The sequence below is a fragment of the Hyperoodon ampullatus genome (genome assembly GCF_949752795.1).
Source record: "Hyperoodon ampullatus genome assembly, chromosome: 9".
NCBI lineage: Eukaryota > Metazoa > Chordata > Mammalia > Artiodactyla > Ziphiidae > Hyperoodon > Hyperoodon ampullatus.
This window is the reverse complement of record NC_136922.1, coordinates 29,596,784-29,611,483: the sequence shown is the minus strand read 5'-3', so window position 1 is coordinate 29,611,483 and position 14,700 is coordinate 29,596,784. Positions and strand designations below refer to the sequence as shown.

Here is a 14,700-nt window from a genome sequence, read left to right as displayed (position 1 = left end):
GTTAATCAGCTTGATTGTGGGCACCGCACGCCTCTCCCTGTCCCTTATTTTATTTGACCACTGGTAAACATTTTCTGCTACTGGATTATAATTTTAAAAGAAAGTAAAAGAATGTGATTCTTGAAAACGAAAAATCTGCTTGATCAAAAATCATCAGCAAACAATAGGAAAAGAAGACTCACGGGAGCTCTGAAATGGTAACTCATTTTCTCTCTGTCTCTCAATGTTTCCAAGTATACTTTTAATATATAGAATTAGAATACCTCTTTTACCTTATTAGGGACTGGGATAGTACAGTAGTAATGTACTCTGTGTGATGCAAAAACAAAGGAGTTTTTTTGTATGTAAATTAGTGGATTTTTGCTTTGTGTACCTACATTCTTTATGTTGTTAAATAAATCTTTTTTCCAAGTTTGATTTAAATTATTATTATTTGAAATTATTAACTGATTTGCCTCGTAAAACTTCTTTATAACAGTGGTAATTTTTGGTTTTAATTTGGTTACAGTGATACTGATAGTTTAAAATGGTACATAGAACTTAAGGCAGTGGTCCTTTTAATTCGAACAATTTTAGCTCAGTTAATTTCTTTCAAATGGAACTGAAAAAATATGTAAGAAGATGGTTTGAAAAATGTTTAGTATGAAAACAGGGAGAACTTTTAAAACTAAATAATAAAAGGAAAAATATAAAGTTAGAGGAAAAGGGCCCAAAATTATAAAAAGAAAAAGAAAGAAAATTAGTAATACAAAAATAACTAAGATGGAGTAGTCCCTACAACTTTAACCAGTGAATATATTTAGACATGAATAATCAGATTTTTGGTAACTTTATATTCAAAAATCACTAGCAAAATGTCTTAATATCATATGATATAGGTATCAGAGTAAGCTATTTGAATGTAATTAAGTAAGTTTTTATATGAAATTTTTGAAGGAGTTCGTAACCATAAACCCGAAACATTTGCTAAACTTACTTATTTCTGACAAGAATATATAGCTGCTTATTACTTTCAGTGTTGTCTGGTTGTTTTTATGTGTTATTGGTTCATGTTAAGGATGAAATGTAAGAAAAACTTCAGTCACCAAAGATTGCTTACGTAACTATTTAAGAAGGAGATAAACTATGACAAGACTAGATTTAACAAAGGCAATTTAGATGATTTCTCATTATTTGTTTCTATTCTTTAATTTGATGCCAATAACCATAGCTGGTGTTTTAAAAATAGAGGTCACAATTGTACCTATTATTATTATGCCGATCATCCAAGGAGAGTAGAAAGTGTCTGGACTTTCATTTCTTGGGGTCTTTCTTCCCCAGGGCTGTTGTCTTCAGTGTGGTATCATTAACATACCAAGTTCTTCAAAAGTTAAAAATATCTAGAGGAAAATAGTTCATACTCTCTCCAGCCTAACAGATTACATTTGCATATCTTACCTTTTCACTGAGCTGACAAATTTACTGATTAAAGTGATATATCTTAAAATTCCAGCTTGATACGATGCTTTGGAGTCTCCTGCAGTTTTATTCTGGTAAGGTTGACTCCCTATTTGGAAATGAATGACTTACCCATCCAATCCCACCAGCTAGAACAATTAGTAGAAAATTATTCACAACAAACAAAAACTTCTCCAGATAATACTATTTTCAGTTAGTTTATTATTTACTTATTCTTCATAATTCTACAGCACTGTGAAGGATTTATTATGAGATTAAAACAAATCAAACCACTTTCTCCATTACTGTTACAACATTCTTTTCTTCTTTTTATACTCAGGGAAAATCAGCTTTTACTCAGAATAATAGCTCTCTGACAAAGTCTTGTCAGCCAATCCCCTGGAATTCCTGCTGTACTAAGGCAGACAGGGCATCAAGTGAATTCTTTCTGAAGCAGACATTGCTTGGCTGAGCAAAAGTGACTATTGTCTCCGACATGGTGTTTTCTCTACACCGTTTGCTTCTGGGCACTTTCTATTGTATTATTCAGTGAGTGAGGCTACACTGAGTTGTACTATGGTAACAAATGATCTCAACATCTAGGTGGCTTTATGATAACAAAGTTTATATATTACACATGTCATATGGCCATCATGGGACAGTTTAGGCTCTGCTTCATTATTCTAAAATAAAGAAGCAGGCCCTATCTGAGGCATGCTCATCTCATAGCAGAAGGACAAGGACAACGGCAGAACCATGAGCTGGCTTTTAAAGCTTCTGCACGTTACTTGCAGTCACACGTCATTGTACAAAGCAATTCGTATGACCACATGTAAAGTCGATGGTGCTAGAAGTCTAATCCTCTTGCAGTGACTGGCCCAGCTGAGAGCAGCAGCACATATCTTGACAATAATACAACCTACCAAAGTCTGGTCACGTATATTCATGTTCCTCTCCTACATGCACAAAAAAACCCATCTAATCACAGTGTCAGACTCAAAAGTCTAGAACCTCATGATAGCCCAGATGAGGATCTTAATCTGGAGAACCAGGAACTAAAAAGGATAATTTATATACTCTATGCCTCCCCCTTCGTCCGGCACCACACAAATACACAGTTCTAATATACTGTGGTGGACACTTTTAAACAGAAAGGGGAAGAAGTGAGACACAAAGCAGTCACCATGTAGATTATAGCAAATCTGAAATGATAGTGGAAATGCCCCTTTCCTGGTTATGGCGAATGTTCCCTGATGGTCCCCAGGTTTGATGCCTGTCTGCAGTTGTGGACCCTATTATCTCCATGGCTCTTAGCTCTGCCCTCTGGCAGATCTTTTCTATTACACTCCCTCCTTGGCATTATCTGAAGAGGGCATTGTGGAATATCCCCCCAATCCCCCTACTATCAAGCTAAGTAATATCTTAGCCTGATTTTACTACCAATAGAAATTTGGTAGGCCTGAAGTTTATCTTAAATCTTGAACACTCACAGTCTCTTTTATTCTGGGCTGATGGTTCATTTGGCAGTACAACTTTCTCAAAACATAGTAGGCTTTTTACTAATAGTATTTTATTTTATTCACAATCATGTACCAAGAGCTACACCCATGATACCCATCTAAACTCTGGTACCTTGAGCTTAGTGGGCTTCTAGAAGACTTGTATCCTTTATTCTATTTTCTCTGAGCCATTGTATCCAAAGGAAAGTATTTACTGGCTGCTACCTTAATCAGAGGATTTTTGTTTGTTTGTTTTCTTTTTTTTTAATCAGCAGAGATTTTAACGAAGGGAGTGAAAGTTACACTCTCGATTTGCTCTTTGCTAAGAGGCTGTGTTGAAATTATCTTTTGTGACTTAAAGCCTTTCACAGTTTTTCTTTTACTAAATAATGAAAAGAAGCAGTTTCATCTTTCAGTGCTGTAAGGCCTGAAATTTCTAGATTCCCTCTATTTTTTTTTTGATTTTCCTTACAAACTGGCCAGTACCAACTGAATAATGACAGCAACTTGAAGCCACAGCTAATTTAAAACATTATATTCTCCCCAAGTTATTGCAGTTTACAATTTTGCCAAATATTGCTCTGTAGCATTATATGGGTCACCATCTTTCCAACCTCCAATAAAATTTTCTCACCAACTATGGCTTGATCTCAGTAAGAATAAAGCTTTTTAAAATATCATTCACATTATATATATTTTGTGTGATGGTTTCAGTTCTGCTCTATTATTTTGTACCCAGAGTTAAGAATTAGCTTATATCCCAGGAAAAATAGTGATGGCAGAACCATGCCATGGTCCTGCAACTTCTGCTCAGAAATAGGCCCTGGCGGGGCTTCCCTGGTGGCGCAGTGGTTGAGAGTCCGCCTGCCGATGCAGGGGACACGGGTTCGTGCCCCAGTCTGGGAAGATCCCACATACCGTGGAGTGGCTGGGCCCGTGAGCCATGGCCGCTGAGCCTGAGCATCCAGAGCCTGTGCTCTGCGACGGGAGAGGCCACAACAGTGAGAGGCCCGCGTACAGCGAAAAAAAAAAAAAAGAAAGAAATAGGCCCTGGCACTGTCACTCACATTCTATTTGCCAAATCAAGTTACATCACCAAGACTGACATCAAAGGAGTAGGAAGTATAATCTTCCTCATTCGTAGGGACACAGTGGAGAGGGGATGTAAATATTTTCACAATAATGCAATCTTAAACATTTATCTTAATGTTATGTTACTCAGTATACTAATATGTTAGTTGCTTGACATTTTTAGATCATTCTGTTTTTTCCCCTAATGGAGCTAATAACGCTGATGCTGCATATAAATGTTTGATTTGTTAGTAAGATTAGCATGATATAGATATAATTCACTTATGCAATATTATATAATATAATACATTAGCTTCACTAATGGAATGTTAGATACTCATTGGTGAAAAAATGGAGTGCTTTGTAATATGCAGGATATAAGATACCTAAATGTTTGTCTATAATTTTTATTTCCCTAATGTTTCCAAGGAATAAGATGACAGATTTATAACAATCTTTGTCTTAATTAAAATTTTACCTCTTTAATTATAAAACTAGATGTATTCACTGAGTAAATTTTAAGGGGGGTTTAAGACTATCACAATGTTTTAGGACAAGGGCCAGGTCTAGAATGAACTTGAGAAGGGTAGAAAATTTGGGTGTCATATTTACAGAAATGATTATCTCTCTTCACTCATCATAAGTGCACATCTGGAGACACAGCATACACTTCTAGACCTTTCTATCACAAACTCACTCAACAAGCATGATTTTTTCTATTACTTTAATTGTAAAACTGAATATGGTAGCATTCAAGCTAAGAGGAAAGAAAAAAAGTCTCTTAACAGGTAATTTACAGGATGAAACCTATTGTTAAAATATTTGAGACCACAGAAGAGGACAATAAGTAATTAATTTGATTTATTCCCAAATAACTATGAATCAATATTTTTGTGTTTACAGAATTGCAAAATAAATAAGTGAAAAGATTTATAGACTTACAGTTTCATTCTCCTCCTAATTTCTACTGTTTTACTCTCAAAATTGGATTCTTTTGATTTGTATGGCAATAGAACTTCAAAGAAAATAAGCATTTAAGTGTATCAGAGCTGATACTCTGAAAAAATAATGATAAATAACAGTGCATGACTTAATTAGAGGCAAGTGGCCAGTGTGATTAAAGAAGTCTGATATGTTATTCACAATGTTTCAAAGAGAAAAATAATAAATCTACTTTGCAAACAACTTTACAATAGGAGGTGTTGCAAACATCAGAAAGCTTCAAAAAATGTACCAGTCATGTTTGTAACTATGATTAAGAACTAATAGAAAAATTCAAAGTCTTGTAAGGAATCATATATATCCAGAATAAGGGATTATGTATATTTAGAATAGGTGATCACATATATTCAGATGGAAATAGGGAGTACGGAAATTGTGGTGGTACTAAGCCGTTAGATGATTTAAGTTTAAAGTTTAATTAAAACATTGCAAAGTATGTACAAATCAGCTAAGGATTCTCCAAGGAGAGTTGGTGTATGTGTGTGTATGTGAGTAAACACACACGTGCTTGCATATGCATATGTGTTGTGAATATGTGTTATATATAATTTTATACAGTGCATATTAATTTAAATAATATATATATATTAGGAGATATATGTGAGTAAAAGTTTACAAGATAGAATTATTAATATGAGTAAACTCAAGTATTTAAGCTGTAGGTGATTAGTTTTATAATAGTTCATAGAATTTATTTTATTGGGAGAAATTTGTTTTCAGTGTAATTATTTAAAAGCTTTTAGGAATTATCTGTTACCACTGGGGCTCTCTTCATCACCTTTTAATGATCTAAAACTGTCCCAAGTAATTTGTCCAGGCTGATTTAAAGCCACCTGAAAAGACACTAAGCAGTTTATTTAAGGTAACAATTATTCTGGAGGGTATTAAACTAAGGGCAAATATGCTAATTTTCTGTTACTTTGTATTCTCACTGAAAAATAAAAATAATAAAGTTTTTAGCTTCAGGTCTCTATTCTAAACGTGAGATAATCAATGACACTTTGGGATTTAGAATTTGTTTACTGAAAGGATAGATGCCGTGCAAATATTTTGATCAAATTATATTTATCTTCAGCCAGTGAAAGACTGGGTAATACGACCTGTTTTAGGTTGTGTGAAGCCCCACATGTCATTTTTTTTGTTTCAGATGCCTCACTTCATATTACTTCAAATATATTAATTCTACCTTTGTTCCTCATTTAGCATTTGCTTTTGTTTTAAAAATTTGAAAAGTCTTTATAAATGTGCCCTTTCATTATAATTTTCTGTGATTTTTTTCTAACAATTTTTATGCATATTTAGGGATACTCGCAGAGTAAAAGAATCTTAAATATAAAAAAGCTTTCAGTTTAATAATTAATAAGGCTGAGAGCCTGGAGGGGTGGGATGGGGAGGGTGGGAGGGAGGGAGATGCATGAGGGAAGGGATGTGGGAACAGATGTATATGTATGACTGATTCACTTTCTTATAAAGCAGAAACTAATTTTAAAAAAAGGCTGAGAGTTTACATTTAACAGGAATTTATTTGAATATTTCTTAATTTATAATTTGCATCTTTTTTCATATTTTAGAAGTCATTCAATTTTTCACAACTTACATAATCTAGGACCTTGAAAGATGTATGTGTCTTCCCTGAGCAATTTGCTGTATTTCCTAATGATATATCAGCCCCAGATATGTATACTCTAAATCTTGACTGTGTGTCTTTAATCCTCTGTTCAGAGACTTGGAGCCCTGAACACCCCTATAGTCTGACTCAGATTTTTATCTCTGTTTCCTAAGCATTCAGTACATATGACCATCATTATATTCATCATGTTGAACTTCATCATTAACTTAGTTGTCTCTCAGTAAAATAAAAGACGGGAGACAGGAGCATATATTCTGTCATTGACTCAAATATATACATTCATTCAAATATATACATTCACTTAAAATACATATTCATTGTATATATTTGTTGGTTTTTTAAATTAATTTTTATTGGAGTATAGTTGCTTTACAATGTGTTAGTTTCTGTTGTACATCAAAATCAATCACTTATACATATACATATATCCCCTCTTTTTTGGATTTCCTTCCCATTTAGGTCGCCACAGAGCACTGAGTAGAGTTCCCTGTGCTATACAGTAGGTTCTCATTAGTTATCTGTTTTATACATAGTAGTGTATATATGTCAATCCCAATCTCCCAATTCATCCTACTCCCCCTCCCCCGCTTGGTATCCATAAGTTTGTTCTCTACATCAGTGTCTCTATTTCTGCTTTGCAAATAAGTTCATCTCTATTTGAACACTACTCTCTACCAGACATTGTTCTATTCACTGGGGATATAGTGACAAATAAAAAGCAAGTCCTTCTTCCCCAGAGGTTATATTTTAGCTGCATGCCTAATTTAATTTTACACCTAAAACATGGCCTGACATACTGGATACAATTTTTTTAAAAATAAATTTTATTTATTTATTTTTGGCTGCGTTGGGTCTTTGTTGCTGCACGCGGGCTTTCTCTAGTTGCAGTGAGCGGGGGCTACTCTTCTTTGCGGTGCACGTTTTCTCATTGCGGTGGCTTCTCGTTGTGGAGCACAGGCTCTAGGCATGCGGGCTTCAGTAGTTGTGGCACAGGGGCTCAGTAGTTGTGGCACAGGGGCTCAGTAGTTGTGGTGCACGGGCTTAGTTGCTTCGCAGCACGTGGAATCTTCCCGGGCCAGGGCTCAAACCCATGTCCCTTGCATTGGCAGGCATATTATCAACCACTGCACCAACCAGGGTAGTACTTGGATAAATTTAATAAGTATTTTAATGTATTAATAAATAAGTAAAATATGGGATTTGTATAATTAAACATAATAATCTTTGAAGTTACTTAAATTTACACAGTTTAGAACAATTTAAACATTCAGAACAGACAACACATATCTTTAAGTTATTTGAAATATATCTACTAATTCTAATCAAAATCACTTTGAATTCTACATCATAAATGAAATTAAATTTCAATTGATTAGTTTTAAATGTTTTCATACCTATTTCCCAAATTACTTCATCTTTTCATCCACTTTTGAGAAAGAGAAGGAGAGATGGAAGAAGGAAAGGAGAAAAATTGAAAGAGAGGGATTAAATTTGGAAAGAACTTTTCTAGAAATATAAAGCAAGTTTTAAGTCTTTGCAATAAATTTGCTATGTTATTTTTAAAGAAAATGACCAATGCAAGTTTTAATTCAGCTGACTCCTAGTAAATCATTGCTTAATGAAAACAAGAACCACAGAAAGTAAAACGTTACATTTGTTCTTAGTACATCCCGGTAGGAACTAGCAGACATAAGATTTGTCAATGTCACAATTTCCTTAGAGTTTCCAGGAGAACACCAGGATCAAAGAAAAGAAATAGATAAGATAAAGAGTTACAATCTCTTTGCAATAGGAGTTTCCCATTTAAGTTTTACTTGTTACTATCATTTTAGAACAAGTTGAAAGTATGCTGGTTAGAAATGTTTACCTGACACTAATGGAACCCCTTCTGACAGATAATTTATTGAAAAATTACATGGTGTGAATGAAAAAAAGAACTGTCAGGTTGGATCCGCTATTCTGTATCTGCAGGCACTTACTTGGCTCATATAATCTTCCCAAAGATATGTGGAAAACCTCACCTGTGCCAGAAGCTTCTCTATTTTATCAGGGAAGAGGCACATTTTCATTCTGTCAAACAAGTATTTAATCATAGTTTAAACAATATCTTATGTGTTAGAGTAAATTTTTTTGACCAACATGATGGTTCCATGGTGGTCAGTTTGATATAGAGATAAATGAAGTAATAAAACTTCCATTGTGTAAGTAAGCAATTTTAATTACTTTATCTGCAGTTGGGTTTTTTCTTTTTTTTGGTTGTTTGTTTTGTTTTACAATATTTTGATTTGACCACTGTATTGTTATTAACTAGAAAATTGTGTTTGTGGCCTAGATTTTACCAATTTTTATAGTACATTGTTTTACCAGTTCAAATTTATTTACAGTTATAACCATATTATATTTTGCCTCTCCATTTCTTTCAAGTCACTCCTTCCTCACTCGTTAGTCACTGACTTTATTGCCTTTTCTGGAGAAATCAGTGCACAGTCTGGCCTCAGGACCTTTGTATTTATTGCTCCTTTGGTCGTAAATACTCTTTCCCAAGATATGCATATGGTTTCCTCCTTCAGACCTAAGGTAAAATGTCACCAACTCAGAGAGGACTTCCCTGACCATCCCAAGCAAATTAATACCCACCCACCTTCTATCCTTTTGTTTTATAGCACATAACATTGCCTGACATTGTATTACAAGTTTGTATGTTATTTGGCTTATTGTTTGTATAAAATTTAAGTGCCTTAAGGCCAGGCACTTTAATTATTTGTCACTACTGCCTAAAATACTGTCTGGCACATAATACATACTCAATAAATATTTATTGAATTAATAAAAAATGTCTATGGTTTATGAACAATCAGTCCAGTTAAAGTTTATGAAGCTCTTCACGAAATAGTTAAAACTTTTGTAACATCAGGATAAGAGAAAATTCACAGACATAAAAAGCAGAAGACCTTATATTTGGAGCAAAACTTCCCTTTCTTGAGGCTTCCAGTAGTGAAATTCAGGAGATCAGAATGCTGAAATATTCTGACCCACCCCTCTGCAGGCCTCTAAGTGTTCATATGCAGAATATTCAACCACATGGTAGGTATGGCCACCATCAGCTGGGCTCAAGAGACTGGCAATGCCCTCAAAGTAAGTTGACCTCTAGACTGGCCATTAGAATTTCTTCTGCACAAGTCAAAGTGAAGCCCACACGTGGTATACGTTCCTCACGTACAGGCCAATACTGATGGAGGTCATGGAAGAAAGACTCCCCCTATGTTAGTCTAAAGGTGTCCATCCGAAATCAAGAGGAATTCACACATCATTTGCTGTATCACACAGCACTATTATCAAGGGTCAAGTGGTCACCCTAAAGCCTTGAACACGCCTGACAAAACCTCACAACCATCCCTTTGCCCTCACTGACATGCACAGCCTCATCCCTGTGGTCTGTCTTGGGAAAATGAGGATTTGACTTTTCATGCCTGTTTTTTCCTGTTATGTCAGTAACCAGAACTTTCAAGTCATTCCTGATTCTCAAGGCTCTAATTCTCATCCTCAAGTTCTGTCTGTTTCCTGTGCTCTTTCACTATGCTCTCTGGAACTCACCAACCAGGCCTCTTTATTTTCAACTGCTTATGTGTATTTTCTTCTTGTCTCTAAATGAAGCCTGGTTCTTCCCTGATGACACTGCTTCTCATGCCCGCTTTCCAGAGAGTGCTATATTCCTGTCACATCACTTAAATCACTGGGATTGGAGGGACGGTAATGTTCTGTTGTTCCTCAGTGTCACTTCCAGCGCAGTCTCCTGCTTCCTCACTAAATTCCCTAGCTGTCATCTCATGTCATCTCATGACATTGGTAGGTATCACCTGATACTCCTCTTTGTAGAAGTCTTCCACCAACCTTTGGTCACTTCCCTTCTTCTTTTAAGATTTTAGCTTTAGCTTACTGTTACTCTCTCCAACTTCTTCCTTGCCATACAGTATGATAATTTTAACATTCAAAGAGATGACTCTTCAAAACCACTAGTCTCTCAGTTACTTGAATCCTCTCCTGCAAAGATCTCATTTTCCACCGTGAAACAATTTCACCACCTTGTAATGTATGTGTACAAGGAATATTGAACATGGTATTGACATTTGAGTTTCCATGTGTGCATATATATTTAGGGTAGTAAATTTTCTGTTTTTTATCTATATACCTATCATAAATCCTTTGCTTAAATCAACTCTTAAGTTATCCCTAATACCATCACATAGTAAGGGATCCAAAGAAGCATGTGGGATAATGTGTTCTCCATTTCTGAAAAAATATTATTATAGAAATCATCTATATTTCCCAAAAATGTACAGTAAAAGAAACAGGATTGGAAATAACTGTGAGAACACTACTTCTGTATTACTGTAGTTTTTTTTGACAAATAAGATTAATATTGTTTAATAAGACTAATACTTAGCTAATGAATCTCCATTACATTCCTTTTTTTTGAGATAATATTAGGTTTTTGGCCCAGATTTGAATTGTCTTTATTTTGTTTTCTACATTGTTTTTATTATTTATTCAAATATGAAATAGCGAAAGACTAATGTTACGAAGCATCTATTTTAGTAAAATAAAACTATTCAAAGCATATTTTAAATTTCATATTTAAAAAGATTCAGTTATTTAAAATTATATTTACTTTACATATATGCCATATTTTCTTTATTTGGGAAAAAAGAAAAAGCTTCTGTTAAAATGAAATCCTGTTACTTGCTAGCAGTGCCATGAAATTACTTCTTAGCTGCGTTGTCACTTTGAGCCTTTCATCATCAGTAGTGAAAAATGTTAATGACATCATAGCATTAGGGACAAATCAATAGAGCGTGTTAGAGTTTCAACTAACTCTCAAATAAATCAGCTATTCTTTAGCAGAGTCAGAGACTAAATAGTGAATTATTTCAAAGTATCTCAAATCCAATTAGTGATTACAAATTGTCATTTGTTTGAAGAAGCCAGAGTGAAAAGGTTGTCAAATTCAGTGTCTGCCTCCCATAATACCTTTTCCTTTCTTACATTACATTTTCCAGTGCAAGGAATTAAAGTGGTTTGAAAAAAAATTATACTGACTTTTAAGCACCTATTAATTAACAGCTAATTGCTTTATTTACATTGAATTCTAAGAATGACCTTGTTTATTTTTATAGGGTACTTACTGTGTCCGGGTACTTAAACAGTTGGACTGAACAAATGTAGCTCAGGAATTAAGAATTCTTCCTGGAAAGAGGTAAGAGATTTGAAAATAGGCACATGTTTGTATGTTAATAAGTTTTGGTGAAAACTTAGATTTACTAGTACATTTCTTTGGCACATAATTTAGAAGGTAATTTCTAAAAATTAAGGGCACTTTCTGTTTTCACTTGTATAGTCTTCTGTGGAATGATTTGGTTATATGAGAGGGCTCCAACATTAAAAAAAAAAATAGTGTTTAGGGAAGCCACATTACCACTTTAAAATGTCAGGATCTGGATTGCTACTATTTTGCTCTTCTTTCTTTCTTTTTTTTTCTTTTTTAAAAAAGTTTGCTATACTTCGGAATTAGACTGGGTTTTCCATGTTCCCTGGGAGCCACAGAGCAGAGGTAGATGGTGTGTGGGCAGATTGCCATCCAGAAAGATCCTTTGGCTAGCCTGCCCCTTCTACATTTCCTGGACCACATACGGTTATTATCAACTCGAAGCCATGCAAAAGTTTAAGTGCCAAATACAGAAGAAGGAGTCAGTTTTTAATGTGTTATGCTGTCTTAAGTTTGACCTCAGATGTGAGAGACTGAAATATTACCTTTAAAATAAAATATGGTTAGGAAATCTGAATGTATACATATTACTTTTTAAAAAACCCTCTTTAACTGTAATTGTTGCTCAAGACTCATTTCATGGTATGAAGTAGGAAGAAAATTTACCAGCATTAGGCTTACCATTCCCACTGTATTATATATATTGCTATTAGAAGAAATGAACAAAGGAGTGAAAACATACACTAAACATCTATGAGTAGTGTATGGGATTGGTAAGGAAAAAAAATTGTGTTTTTTTCCCTTATGGGTCTTTGAGTAAAATAAAATTCACTTATCAGTTTTAGTTTAATTTTTATTTTAGTAAGACTAAAGATTTTCCAATTTTATTGAATCCCTTTGGATTTAACTAGATGATTATTTCTATTTAGTGTGAACAACTGCTTTTTTCCCTAGGTTTTTTTTCATATTTAGTATTAAGAAAAATAATTTTATGAAAAGTATTTATATTATAATTGCTATATGGAAGCTTCACTTATATATGCAAATCATTTACCACATAAGGTGGAAACTCACTGACTTGAGGTGTACATTGGAATTGTTAAAGTTAATATCAAGTCAATATGGATTTTTAAGTTTTTATAGGAGATATATCTCATATCTTTAGTATTGGTAGGGCAATAAAGACTTCAAAATATGGCTTTTGTATTGCCAGTTCTCTAATACATACGTATGCATATATACATGCATGTCAACATCTGTATGCATATGTATACATATTCATTTTCGGCTAGATTAATTTTTAGCCTTCCACAATACTAATTTCCTGGACGATATTTTCCATTAGTGTGTCATGTACATAAACAGTAAACATTTGCTTTCTTTTTCAGCAAATAAGATCCTTCAGATCTTCCCATTACAATTGCCTCATAGGACACAAATAAAGGAGGTGTCGTTCACAAAGTAAATTTCCTGGGTCCTAATTAAAATCTGTCCCAAATTTATGAAGGCCAAAGTCATATATAGACTTGATTTCTATGTCATTGCCATCATCATCTTTAATGTATACTTGACAAGCCAGTTTTTCAAAATTAATTTGTAAAAACATTAGCAGTCCATATGGATGAGTCTTAAATCACTGAATGCAATTAACAATGTATACATTGGATTGAAATGAGACAGTGACTGGTTGTCAACTCATGAATATTTATAAAAGAGTAGTAAATTCACCAAAAATCTGATGAAATTTACTTCTAGGTATTGCATCTAATAGAACTGTTTGCAGAATTGAACTTACGACTCTAGGCTTTGAGTGATACAAATACAAATTAGGGTAGATAAATATCAGTTTGTTGGAAAATGCGATCTGGCCATCCCAAAGTGGGAGGCCTGAGACCTGTTTTTTACCAATATCCATTTCAGTGACAGTGTTACTTTATCCCTTATTTTCTCCTTTTTCTTTTTTCTTTTTTAAACAGAAGCAACCTGAAGGAGAATATCTGCATGTAAATTTATTTAAAATATTTAATATAAATAATTATTTTAAAGAGTAGACAATCAGTGTATTTTTTTTGTCCTGCTAATTCTAGTATTTAATGGCTTATTTGCTTAGGGAATGCCAAGATACATGGCATTTTTTTCCTCTCCTGAATCTGAAAACAGTTCTGCAAATATAGACTGTTTCCTAGGCATGGCTTCATATAAGTTTGATTCTAAACAAATTCCAGATTGAATATATACAAATACCTTACTAGGAAGCTCATGAAAAAAATTTTAAGTGTCCATAAAAAAAGTAGAAGGCAATTAAAAGAGACTAGTTAAGAAAAAGATGTGCTGACTTTGGAAGAGAGGAATACGAGATAAAATTCCACATTAACTAAAAAAGAAAAATTAAAAAGGTGTGGATAAGAAGGAAGAAGAAGATACAATTCAGAATTCTAAGAAGTTAAGAGTAGTATATATAATTTGTTATTCCATTCAAAGTTCATTCTCTTATGACTACTGAATAACTTTGGTCTGTTTCGTAGGAAGTTCTCATATACTAGAATGAAATTATATTCCAGACTCACATAGTTCTGGATTTGCAAGCTGAATTACTGTGTGGCCTTGAGAAAATTACCTTGCTTTTATCTAATTTTCTCATTTTTATGTTGGGACTAACAATACCTAATTTTACTTGCTTACATTTTTTTTGCTTACATTTTTTACATATTTTGAAATGCTTTATGATTTATTTTAAAACTTGAATTTTGAAATGTACAGTATAGTTTTCCCTTTCTTTGAATACTTTACAAAGTACT

The 14,700-nt window shown here is 33.8% G+C and overlaps 1 protein-coding gene across 2 annotated transcripts in view; it reads left to right on the top strand.

Annotated features, from left to right (window-relative positions):
* Positions 1 to 14,700, top strand: part of SEMA3A (semaphorin 3A) — a gene marked incomplete at its 3' end in the record, with an annotated part of 509,152 nt that overhangs the window by 168,859 nt on the left and 325,593 nt on the right. The window contains exon 1 of one of the 2 annotated variants that reach the window (XM_079710966.1): positions 11,831 to 11,893. The exons of the other annotated variant lie outside the window; for it this stretch is intronic. Of the gene's footprint in view, positions 1 to 11,830; positions 11,894 to 14,700 lie in introns of those variants that run through there. 2 annotated transcript variants of the gene reach the window in all.